Source organism: Oncorhynchus gorbuscha, linkage group LG01, assembly GCF_021184085.1.
Source record: "Oncorhynchus gorbuscha isolate QuinsamMale2020 ecotype Even-year linkage group LG01, OgorEven_v1.0, whole genome shotgun sequence".
NCBI lineage: Eukaryota > Metazoa > Chordata > Actinopteri > Salmoniformes > Salmonidae > Oncorhynchus > Oncorhynchus gorbuscha.
Window position 1 is genome coordinate 91,594,878 of NC_060173.1, and position 13,120 is coordinate 91,607,997.

Here is a 13,120-nt window from a genome sequence, read left to right on the forward strand (position 1 = left end):
TGTTTATCCACTTGTCCTTCAGACAAGGAGGTGACTGAAAATGTTGTTGTGTTGTTTGATGCAAGAAAACACTTTATAAAATGAAAGGCATAATTATTCACATTCAATTATTACATAGAATCAGACAAATGATGCTGCCCTCTGCCTACTGGCTACTTACCTTAATCAATCCTGTCTCAAAATACAACACTGCCCCTTTAAGACAAAATAAATAGATTTTCAAAGATGTCTAGAAATGCACATGTTTTGTGCTCTTCAAGAAAGCAATCCCTCCCCCATTCCCGACTACAAATTATCTATAACTGGGCAAATAACTCACTAAGTAGCAAAGGATAAGTACATTTAGCTCTCGCGTTGATCTCTAAAGAAGCACATCTACTCATGACCACTCATACTGTAGAAACAGTCATGTGCAAAGTGAGTGGCACAGATCCATATGTGGTAATGGTCTATTTGTATATAGGCCTACTGCAGCTCTAATTGGTTGTGACTCACCGGTCTGTGTAGAGTAGGGGCTGAGTAGTGCCTGTCAATGCATTCGGCCTACAACAAAATCTCTTGCATAGTTAGTTTTGCATACTAAGTCTTGCATAGTTTTGTTTCGGGGTGTTGCATTGAAAGTGCTTAATATTGCATTGATTCGATCACAATTCCCACAGTAAAAGGAAACGTTGATAGCGTTAACTAATGGGGAAAACTCTAGAAATGTTCAATCTCGTGCTTCTCTGTGCTGGACGATATTTATTCTGTGTGGCAGTCCTGGGGAGCTGCTCGCACTGTGTAGCACCGTGCCCTAGTAACAATCCAAGAGTTAAATATCAAGCCAATTCCTTGGGGTGGAGTTTGGACATAACTCTGGAGAGTGTGAGAGAGCGTGACAGATGACTGAAATCCAAGAACATCCCAAGTCTTTATGGTTGTCAGAGATGTCTCACTTCCCTGCCTCTGTGAAACTAATAGGAGAAGCCAAGATGAGTCCCTCGATCTACAACGACCTTACATTACATTACATCCTGAGGTCACAACCTTTAGGGGTGGAGGTGAGGACGATTACAGACTTAACATTCTACATACATTTCTCAGGGAACATACATTGGAAGAAAACTCACTCCAGCCCTGAACAGAACTAGGAAATGTATGCCGGCAGAAACAGTGTTGGGCTTTCCTGAAACTCTGCCAAAGTGATGATGTGCATCTGTCTGCTTCCCTGACGTAGTCTGATGATGTCATCTGATTGTTTCTCTTATCATGATCCTGGGTTGAAACTGATACTCCCTGTGCTCTGAGATGTAATCCTAAACATAATCCTAATCATATCCCAAAAGCCCTAATGTTTATAATGTTAAACATAATGTTTGTACAAATGTACGCATGCACGCACTGATACACATACATACACACCCACAAACACAACCTACACACATGGCACGGGATATGGCACGGGATATGGCACGGGATATGGCACGGGTGAACTTTCCCTCAACTCCAGGAAAAGATGGAAATAACAGGCAAAACAGGGAGCTGGCCAAAGGGAAATTCCAGCCAGGGAGCGAGGAGTGTCTTAACATAGCAGGAATGTACAGCCCAAATTTATATAAGTGTCATGACAACCGTGTCCAGGAAAAGGGGCACACCTATTCTATCTTCTGCTCTGTTGTTGTTTACAGATGAGCAACCACAGGTTTGTTTAGAGATGGATCAAAATGTACAGAATGGGTAATTGGAGGGAAATGGGGAAGAGTCCTGCTTTTTCGATTTCAGTCAAGGGGTCAAGGGGTGGGTCAAGGGGTGGGTTTAGTATTATTTTTTTTGTCTTGTCCATATAGGGATATCATTGTTTAGTGTCTTGACATTCAGAGGCTGAGTTACAACCTTCTATAGCCGAAGAGACTAAGCACTGAATCTAATTCTGTCTCTATCAATTGATTAAGCTATTCACTTTCTGAACAATACATGTGTGGTATTACAACAGATTATGATAATATGTCTAATCACGTAATTGCATGAAGATAGAAGATGTTGAAACCCAGACAGCTTTAATGTAAACACTTGGGACCTTCTCTTGTTGGGTTAAGCCACAGAAGAATAGTAGACAGCAGTTAGAGCTGAATTTCTCCATGTCAGTAGGCCTACTGTCTGGGATGAAAAGGTAGGACTACTGTCTGGGATGAAAAGAGGCCTACTGTCTGGGATGAAAAGGTAGGCCTACTGTCTGGGATGAAAAGGTAGGCCTACTGTCTGGGATGAAAAGGTAGGCCTACTGTCTGGGATGAAAAGGTAGGCCTACTGTCTGGGATGAAAAGGTAGAACTACTGTTTGGGATGAAAAGGTAGGCCTACTGTCTGGGATGAAAAGGTAGGCCTACTGTCTGGGATGGAAAGGTAGGCCTACTGTCTGGGATGAAAAGGTAGGCCTACTGTCTGGGATGAAAAGGTAGGCCTACTGTCTGGGATGAAAAGGTAGGCCTACTGTCTGGGAGGCCTACTGTCTGGGATGAAAAGGTAGGCCTACTGTCTGGGATGAAAAGGTAGGCCTACTGTCTGGGATGGAAAGGTAGGCCTAACTTTTGAAAGTACTAAGCTCAGATTCCTAATGAATTATTTGCAAACAGGGACAGTTTCATTGCAACAAGACACATTGATTTAGCATTGAAGAAATATGATCAGATGAACACATAGGCCTATCTCTCTGTCCATTCTTAGCCTGTAGTTTTGGTCATTTGTGTGGTATTAAAAATACATTCTGCTAATATGTAAAATTACATAGAATTGCATGAAACATTTATAAAAGGCTATTTTTGTTTTGCTCTTACTTGCAAATACAATGATAGATTCATGCATTGATTGATTTAACTATAAAGGAGATCTTTCCACCCCTACAATTGTCTGCGTTGGTCTATGAACCCACAACCTACTGGCCCACAACCTTCTGCGCTATCAACATTCCTGTGATTAAAGGAATAAGAACAGTTTTTAAAACTGTCCAAGAAGTGAGGGTGAACAATAAGAATGTTCTCTGCTATCCACTTCATGTTTTAGTTGTTATTCTGGGTATAGGGGATGGTCACTTGTTTGTTTTTTCAAGCATTTATGGAGGGTTTAGGTCAAATATATTTAATGAAGGGAGGGCCAACCATTTTCATTTCAGAGAAGTCTGTTAATGTCCATGTAACCCTTATTATACGTAACGTTCACTCCCTTAGAGACAAATGCATCTACATTTATCTAACCAGAATCCTACTTGTCACTTGTATGTGCGTTGAAGAAAAACACATGTTGGTCATCTGGTTTACATAAAGTGCCCCAAAAAAGCCAAGAGAGGATATGCAGTATGTATAAGGGATAAGGGAGCCACTAGTGCAGTATCTCATCAAAAGTGTGTTCTGGCTCCCATTCAAATACAAACAACAACAAGTCTAAACATGATTTACACAACTGCCACCACAGTGCAGTGAAGGTTATTTGCACACCACTGGGGATAATAACCCAATGACTTTCACTATTCAATGCAATTAAGTCTGAAAATAACTAACTTGCTTCCTCTACTATTTATGGTCAAAGTAATTATTTATTAGAGTAGGCTTTGCTATAATACACTTCTAACGTACGTTTAGACGTTCTCTGTAAGTCTTTAACAGAGCCTATAACAGCGGAAAGAGTTGCATCAGAGTCATTTCCTCTCTGGAACATAGTTTTCTTCCATTGCGCATGAAGTTCAAGAGGTGTGTGGACGGTTGATATGATGGCATGGGATATCATTTTACTACAGGGAAACCCCACCCATATGGGCTGATAAAAATCTTGCTGCTGCAGACCTCTACGTTACATAAGCCAGCAGCACTGGGTGGACACCCACAGAAAAGGGAAGGAAAAGAAGATTTGATTTTTTATTTCACCAGGCCAGTTGAGAACAAGTTCTCATTTACAAATGCAACCTGGCCAAGATAGAGCATAGCAGTGCGACACAAACAACAACACAGAGTTACCCCATGGGATAAACAAATGTACAGTGTGTAGTAAGATTGGGGAGGTAAGGCAATAAATAGGCCATAGTGGCAAAATAATTACAATTGAACAATTAAACACTGGAATGATAGATGTGCAGAAGATGAATATGCAAGTAGAGATACTGGGGTGCAAAGCAGAAAAAAAATGTATAACAATATGGGGATGAGGTAGTTGGGTGGGCTATTTACAGAAGGGCTATGTACAGGTGCAATGATCAGTAAGCTGCTATTACAGCTGATGCTTAAAGTTAGTGAGGGAGATATAAGTCTCCAGCTTCAGTAATTTTTGCAATTCATTCCAGTCATTGGCAGCAGAGAACTGGAAGGAAAGGCGGCCAAAGGACGAGTTGGCTTTGGGGGTGACCAGTGAAATATACCTGCTGGAGTGCGTGCTACGGGTGGGTGCTGCTATGGTGACCAGTGAGCTGAAAAAAGGCAGGGTTTTACCTAGCAAAGACTTATAGATGACCTGGAGCCAGTGGATTTGGCGACGAATATGAAGCGAGGGCCAGCCAGTGAGAGCATACAGGTCGCAGTAGTGGGTAGTATATGGGGCTTTGTGACAAAACAGATGGCACTGTGATAGACTACACCCAATTTGCTGGGTAGAGTGTTGGAGGTTATTTTGTAAATGACATCGCCGAAGTCAAGGATCGGCAGGATAGTCAGTTTTATGAGGGTGTTTGGCAGCATCGGTGAGGGATTCTTTGTTGCAAAATAGGAAGCTGATTCTAGATTTAATTTTGGATTGGAGATGCTTAATGTGAGTCTGGAAGGAGAGTTTACAGTCTAACCAGACACCTAGGTATTTGTAGTTGTCCACATATTTTAAGTCAGAACCGTCCATACTATTGATGCTAGACGGGCGGGTGGGTGCGTGCAGCGATCGGTTGAAGAGCATGCATTTTGTTTTGCTTGCATTTAAGAGCAGTTGGAGGCCACAGAAGGAGTGTTGTATGGCATTGAATCATGTCTGGAGGTTTGTTAACACAGTGTCCAAAGAAGGGCCAGAAGTATACAGAATGGTACGTAGAGATGGATCAGAGAATCACCAGCAGCAAGAGCGACACCATTGATGTATACAGAGAAAAGAGTTGGCCCGATAATTGAATCCTGTGGCACCCCCATAGAGACTGCCAGAGGTCTGGACAACAGGCCCTCCGATTTGACACAGTGAACTCTATCTGAGAGGTAGTTGGTGAACCAGGCGAGGTAGTCATTTGAGAAACCAAGGCTGTTGAGTCTGCCGATATGAATGTGGTGATTGACAGAGTCGAAAGCCTTGGCCAGGTGGATGAATACGGCTGCACAGTATTGTCTTTTATCTATGGTGGCTATGATATCGTTTAGGACTGTAATGAATTTCCTCCTCTTCTTCCGAAGAGGAGAGGCGAAACGGATCAGAGGACCAATACGCGGCGTGGTAAGTGTCCATGGTTCTTTTTAATACGTTAAGGTACACATGAACAACTGACTACAAAAAACAAGAAATGTGAAAACTCAAAACTGTCCTATCTGGTGCAAAGACAGAGACAGGAACAATCACCCACCAACACACAGTGAAACCCAGGCTACCTAAGTATGATTCTCAATCAGAGACAACTAATGACACCTGCCTCTGATTGAGAACCATACTAGGCCGAAACATAGAAATACCCAAATCATAGAAAAACAAACATAGACTGCCCACCCAACTCACGCCCTGACCATACTAACTAAATACAAAACACAGGAAATAAAGGTCAGAACATGACAAGGACCTTGAGCATGGCTGAGGTGCACCCATGACCAGCTCTGAAACCAGATTGCATAGCGGAGAAGGTACAGCGGGATTCGAAATGGTCGGTGATCTGTTTGTTAACTTGGCTTTCGAAGACTTTAGAAAGGCAGGGTAGGATAGACAAGGTCTGTAACAGCTTGGGTCAAGAGTGTCTCCCCCTTTCAAGAGGGGGATGACTGCCGCAGCTTTCCAATCTTTAGGGATCTCAGACGATATGAAAGAGGTTGAACAGGCTAGTAATAGCGGTTGCAACAATTGCGGCGGACAATTTTAGAGAGGGTCCAGATTGTCTAGCTCAGCTGATTTGCAGGGGTCCAAATTTTGCAGCTCTTTCAGAACATCATCTATCTGGATTTGGGTGAAGGGGAAATGTGGGAGGCTTGGGCAAGTTGCAGGTGTAAAGCATGGGCAGCTGTAGAAAAATGCTTGTTGAAATTCTCGATTATCGTATATTTATCGGTGGTGACAGTGTTTCCTAGCCTCAGTGGGCAGCAGGGAGGAAGTGCTCTTATTCACCATGGACTTTACAGTGTCCCAGAACTTTTTGGAGTTTTGGAGTTTTTGGAGTGCTACAGGATGCAAATTTCTGTTTGAAAAATCTAGCCTTTGCTTTCCTAACTGCCTGTGTATATAGGTTTCTAACTTCCTTGAAAAGTTGCATATCGCAGTGGCTATTCGATGCTAATGCAGTATGCCACAGGATGTTTTTGTGTTGGTCAAGGGCAGTCAGGTCGGAACCAAGGACTCTGTCTGTTCTTAGTTCTACATTTTTTGAACGGGGCATGCTTATTTAAGATGGTGAGGAAAGCACTTTTAAAGAGTAACCAGGCATCCTCTACTGACGGAATGAGGACAATATCCTTCCAGGATACCCGGGCCAGGTCGATCAGAAAGGCCTGCTCGCTGAAGTGTTTTAGGGAGCGTTTGACAGTGATGAGGGGTGGTCGTTTGATGAGAGGAGCTATATAAATGTAGTCCATTATTAGCCAGTTATAAATGTTGGATCTTGGATCTCTCTCTTTGGATCTCTCCCTTTAGCAGCCAGTTCGCCATGATAAGGTTGACCTAAAGCCTTCAGCTTTCCCAAACAAAAATACACCAGCAAAGTCAATATCAGCCTTTATACTGCCAACCAGCTGGAGGAAAATGAGTCTAAAAGCAGAGAAAATACCTTACAATTTGTATTTGTATTTATTAAGGATACCCAAGCAGCTACTCTTCCTGGGGTCCAGCAACATTAAAGCAGTTATATACAGTTGAATATATTACATGACGTAACATTTCATAACACTTTACCCAATACGTTGGGTAATGTACATTGGGTAATGTCAGGCCACTACTCCACTATCACATATTTACAAAACAACATCTGTGTGTGTAGAGTGTGTGTCTTATCATGTGTATGTGTGTCTGTGCCTGTGTGTGTCTCTTCACAGTCCCCGTTGTTCCATAAGGTGTATTTGTATCTGTTTTTTAAATCTGATTCTACTGCTTGTATCAGTTACCTGATGTGAAATAGAGTTCCATGTAGCCATGGCTCTATGTAGTACATTGAGCCTCCCATATTCCATTCTAGACTTGTAGATTGTGAAGAGACCGTTGGTGGCATGTCTTGTGGGGTATGCACGGGTGTCCGAGCTTTGTGCTAGTAGTTTAAACAAGATACCTCGGTCAATTCTGCATGTCAACACATCTTACAAAAACATGCAGTGATGAAGTCAATCTCTCCTCCACTTTGAGCCATGAGAGATTTACATGCATATTACTAATGTTAGCTCTCTGTGTATATTTAAGGGCCAGCCGTGCTGCCCTGTTTTGAGCCAATTGTACTTTTCCGAAGTCCCTCTTTGTGGTACCTGACCACGCAACTGAGCAGTAGTCCAGGTGTGACAAAACTAGAGCCTGTAGGACCTGCCTTGTTGATAGTGTTGTTAAAAAGGCAGAGCAGCTCTTTATTAAGGATAGACTTCTCCCCATCTTAGCTACAGTTGTATCAATATGTTTTGACCATGAAAGTTTAAAATCCAGGGTTACCCCATGCAGTTTAGACACCGCAACTTGCTCAATTTCCACATGATTCATTACAAGATTTAGTTGAGCGTTATGGTTTAGTGAATGATTTTCCCCAAATACAATGGTTTTAGTTTTGGAAATATTTAGGACTAACTTATTCCTTACCACCCATTTTGAAACAAACTACAGCTCTTTGTTAAGTGTTGCAGTGACTTTCTATTGCCGTAGGAGCTGATGTGTATAGTGTTGAGTCATCCGCATACATAGACACACTGGCTTTACTCAAGGCCAGCGGCATGTCATTAGTAAAGATTGAAAAAGGTAAAGGGCCTAGACATCTGGCCTGGGGAATTCCTGATTCTACCCAGATTATGTTCTCTTTATCCACAATATAGCAGGGGGTGTAAGGACATAATGCATAAGGTTTTCCATCAGCAGACTATCATCGATAACGTTAAAAGCCACACTGAAGTCTAACAAAACAGCTCTCACAATCTTTTTATCATCAATTTCTCTCAGCCAATCAATAATTTGTGTAAGTGCCGTGCTTGTTGAATGTCCTTCCCTATAAGCATGCTGAAAGTCTGTTGTCAATTTGTTTACAGTAAAATAGCATTTTATCTGGTCAAACACAATTTTTTCCAAAGTTTACTGGTTAGTAATAGGCTGATTGGTCGGCTATTTGAGCCAGTGAACTGGGCTTTACTATTCCTGGGTAGTGGAATTACTTTTGCTTCCCTCCAGACCTCAGGGCACACACTTTCTACTGGGCTTAGATTGAATATATGGCAAATTAAAACATGGGGGCAGACACACAGCAGGGCCTGAGTCATAATACAAGCAGTGTTTGTCGAGTGCTCCCTAACGTCTCACTGAGCCTCTCCTGAGGTTCATCAGCCATAACACCAATGTGCTTGCTTCCGTCTATTCTCTGGATAATTTGAAAAAGGGAGCCATTGTCAGGAAGTGTGTGTGTGTGTGTTTTTTTAGGGGTTGGAATAACTTGCGGAGGACCTCTCTACTTTAACAGGCAATTTCCTCTGATAACAGCAGTCATGCAGTGGTGTCCATGGTGATGATTCCACCAGAGTGAACTGTACAGTACTTCACCTCTACCTGCAGGCAGTCGAGCGTTTTCCCTCCACACACACACACACACACACACACACACACACACACACACACACACACACACACACACACACACACACACACACACACACACACACACACACACACACACACACACACACACACACACACACACACACACACACACACACACACACACACACACACACACTATTCCCTCCCACCCATTCGCCCTGCAGATGGATATGTTGTGTGTTTCATGTGTTAGGGTAGAAGACATGCTTTGGCCTAGCAGATTCATTTCGTGTGTGAATTTTTCCAGTACAATATAGGTTCAGAAAATCCCCTTATTTTGGGGGATTCCTTTAAATGGACCTTCAGAGGTCATTCAATTCAGTGTTTCCATCAATGATAAAAAAGCAGTTTCTATCTAAAGAGACAAGACTACCAAGGGAAATACATTAGCTAATAGTAAAGGTAGACAGCAATAAAAAATATACTACAGAGATGCAAAATAAGTTAGAGGAAAAACAAAAATTACTGGAGGAACTTATCCAAGAACGATCTAATGTAATCTATTACAAGAATAAAGCAAACTGGATGGAATATGGAGAAAAATACTCCAAATTCTTCCTGAATCCCCAACACTGGAATGCTACCAAAAATAATTATCAGAAACTCATTACTAAAGACGGATTCTATCTATGATTCTCCAAATTATATTTTAAAAGAGGAAGCAAAATATTTGTAGCAGATGCTTTCTTTTCCGTCTCATCCTCACCCTATGAATGATGATTACTGTAAGGAATTTTTTCCAAATAATACAAAATGGGAAATTAACAAATGTACAAAAAGATCAGTGCCAAGGCCAAATTACAGAGGAATAACTTTTTGAGGCTATCAAATCCTTTCAGTCTGGAAAAATCCCAGGGCTTTATGGCATACTGGTAGAGGTATTATCACGGCTCAAGAGAAGACCGAGGTGCAGACAGTTTGAAGTAACAAAAGGTTATTACAAAAACAGGGGGCAGGCAAACAACAGGTCAAGGGCAGGCTATAACGACACAGGGCGAGACCCAGATTCAGACACATGAGGCAGATGGTTTGGGTCTCTGATATTTATTAGAATACAAGGGTCAGGCAATAGGCAGGTCGAAGACAGGCAGAAGTTCATTAACCAGGTGAGAGTCCGAAAGGTACAGGGGGGCAGGCAGGCTTGAGGTCAGGGCAGGCTGAATGGTCAGGCAGTCAGGCTCATAGGAGACAAAGGGCTGTGAGACAGGTTTAATCCTAGACATGTGAAAAGGGTGATGTATATGGAGGGTGCAGGGCAACAGAAGACAAACAGCAGAGGGGCTAAGAATCTTGGAGATGGGAAAGGGCTGATAAAAAGAGGGGAATGTTTGCGGGACAGAGTGGAGAACTATACCCTTTGTCTGAGTCGATACCGGGGAGCCAGGGTCCGATGGCAGTCCGCTTGTCGTCGGTACCTGGAGGTGGTCTTGAGAAGAGCTGACCGGGCTCTTTTCCAGGTATGGCGACAACAGCGGATGAACATCTGGGCCGAGGGTATGCCATACTTTTCCTCTTGCTCCAGGGAGAGCGGGGCCTGAACCCAGGGAACAATTAAAAGGTGAGAGACCATTGGCAGAGCAGGGGAGGGTGTTGTGGCTGTATTCAACACACAAGTTGCTGGCTCCAGGTGGTGGGGTTGGCGGAGACAAGGCAGCGAAGAGTCATCTCCAGGTCTCGTGGAACCCAGAGGACAGGCTGGCCGACAACCCAATGAGTGTGCAGAACGCCTTCCAGAACCGGGACGAGAACCGAGGACCCCAGTCGGAGAACATGTCCACCGGGAGTCCATGGATCCGGGAAGACGTGCTGCACCATGAGTTGGGCCTTCTCTTTGGCAGAGGGTAGATTGAGAAGGGGAATGAAATGGGCGGCTTTGGAAAACCAGGATGATGGTGTTGCCATCAGACAGGGGAGACCCGTGATGAAGTCCAGGGATATGTGAGACCAGGGACAGTGAGGGACAGGAAGTGTTGAAGGAGACCAGCCGGGGCTTGCCTAGTCTTGTTCTGTGCACAGATCGTGCAGGCGCCGGCGAACGTGGAGACGTTAGGGGCCATGGTAGGCCACCAAAAGTGTTGTAGCACAAAGGCCAGAGGGAGAAGTTAAACCGCGGGGAAAGCAGGGCCCACCTAGCTTGCCTGGAATTGAGATGATTGGCGGTGCAGAGATATTCTAGGTTCTTGTGATCTGTACACACAATGAAAGGATGTTCTGGCCCCTCCAACCAGTGCCTCCACTCCTCCAACGTTATCTTTGCCGTGAAAAGCTCACAATTCCCCAAATCGTAATTCCTCTCTGTGGCGTTAAGACGATGGGAGACGAACACGCAGGGATGTAACTTGAGGTCCAGGGCAGAACGCTAGGACAGGACAGCCCCCACTCTGATGTCCAAAGTGTCGGCCTCCACCATGAACTGACCAGGCCTGGAACACAGCTAGAGCATTGGTAAGACAAAATGGCATGACCAGATATTCGTAGTGACCACTGGCCATGTTGAAGGCAGTGTTCCACTCCTCCCCTTCCCGTATCTGCATCAGGTGGTAGGCATTCTGAAAGGTCAAACTTGGAGAAAATGGTGGCCCCCTGGAGTGGCTCGAAGGCAGAGGCGATAAGTGGTAGCGGGTAGCGATTCTCAACCGTGATGTCATTGAGGCACCGGTAGTCGATGCACAGGCGCAGGGTTTTGTCTTTCTTCTCCACAAAGAAGAAACCTGCGTCGGCGTGGGAGGAAGAAGGACGGATACACCCTGCAGCTACGGAGTCCTCGATGTAGGTCTCCATAGCCTTGGTCTCCGGACCCGACAGAGAGTACAGTCGTCCCCTGGGTGGTGTGGTGTGGTGCCTGGGAGATGGTCAATCACACAGTAATAGGGTCAGTGCGGTAGAAGCGAAGTGGCCTGGGACTTACTGAAAGTCTCCCGGAGGTCCTGGTACTGTGCGAGAATGGCGAAGAGGTCCGGGCTACTTCCGAGCCCACTGGAAGATGTCCCCGGGCAAGCTTCGCTGACTTCAGGCAATGGGCATGGCAGAACGGGCTCCAGCCCATGATGGCACCAGCAGTCCAGTCAATGAGGGGATTGTGTCACTGGAGCCAACATAATCCCAATACTACGGAAACCTGAGGAGACTTAATTAGCATGATATGGATAGCCTCGATGTGGTTCCCTGACACTCGTAGGTTGATGGGAGTGGTATTGTTGGTGACCCGGCCAATAGTGCCCCTTCCAGCGCTCTAACGTCCATGGGAATGGAGAGGGGCTAAGTGGGGATGCCCAGCTCGGACGCTAAGGTAGCATCCATACAACTTTAATCATCCCCAGAGGGTCTGTCATGGACAGTTTGTACTATCACGGCTCAGGAGAAGACCCAGATGCAGACAGTTCAAAGTAACAAAAGTTTATTACAAAAACAAGGGGCAGGCAAATGACAGGTCAAGGGCAGGCAGAGGACAGTAAGACAGAGCAGAGTCCGAAAGGTACAAAACGGCAGGCAGGCTCAGAGTCAGAGCAGGCAGAGGGCAGTAATCCAGGGCAGTGTCACAAGGTACAGAACGGCAGGCAAGCTCAGGGTCAGGGCAGGCAGAAATGGTAAACCCGGGAAAACTAGAAAACAAAGACTAGAGAAAAACAAGAATATGGGAAAACAGCTGGTAGGGTTGATGAGGCAAGAGACAAACACAGGTATACATACACTGGGGCTAATGGGGAAGATGGGCGACACCTGGAGGGGGGTGGAGACAAGCACAAAAACAAGTGAATCAGATCAAGGTGTGACAGGTATATCAAGCCTTTTTGATATACTCAAAGCTCCATTAATAGCTTGTTTTAACTACTCCTATAGAAATGGTAGTCTGTCAGGTACTCAGCAGGAAGGTCTGATTTCACTATTATAAAAACAAGTCCCAGATGGCAAATATAAAGATCCAGTCTATCTAAGAAACTGGAGGCCCCTTACACTTCAATGTTGTGATGCAAAAATACTAGAGAAATGTATAGCACTCAGAATTAAAAATGCTTTACCAGATAATGTTAATCCTGATCAGACAGGTGTTTTACATGAACGATACATTGGAATAACTACTAGAAATAACGTGCTTTTACACCTGCATTGTTTTCTGTTTGGGGTTTTAGGCTGGGTTTCTGTACAGCACTTTG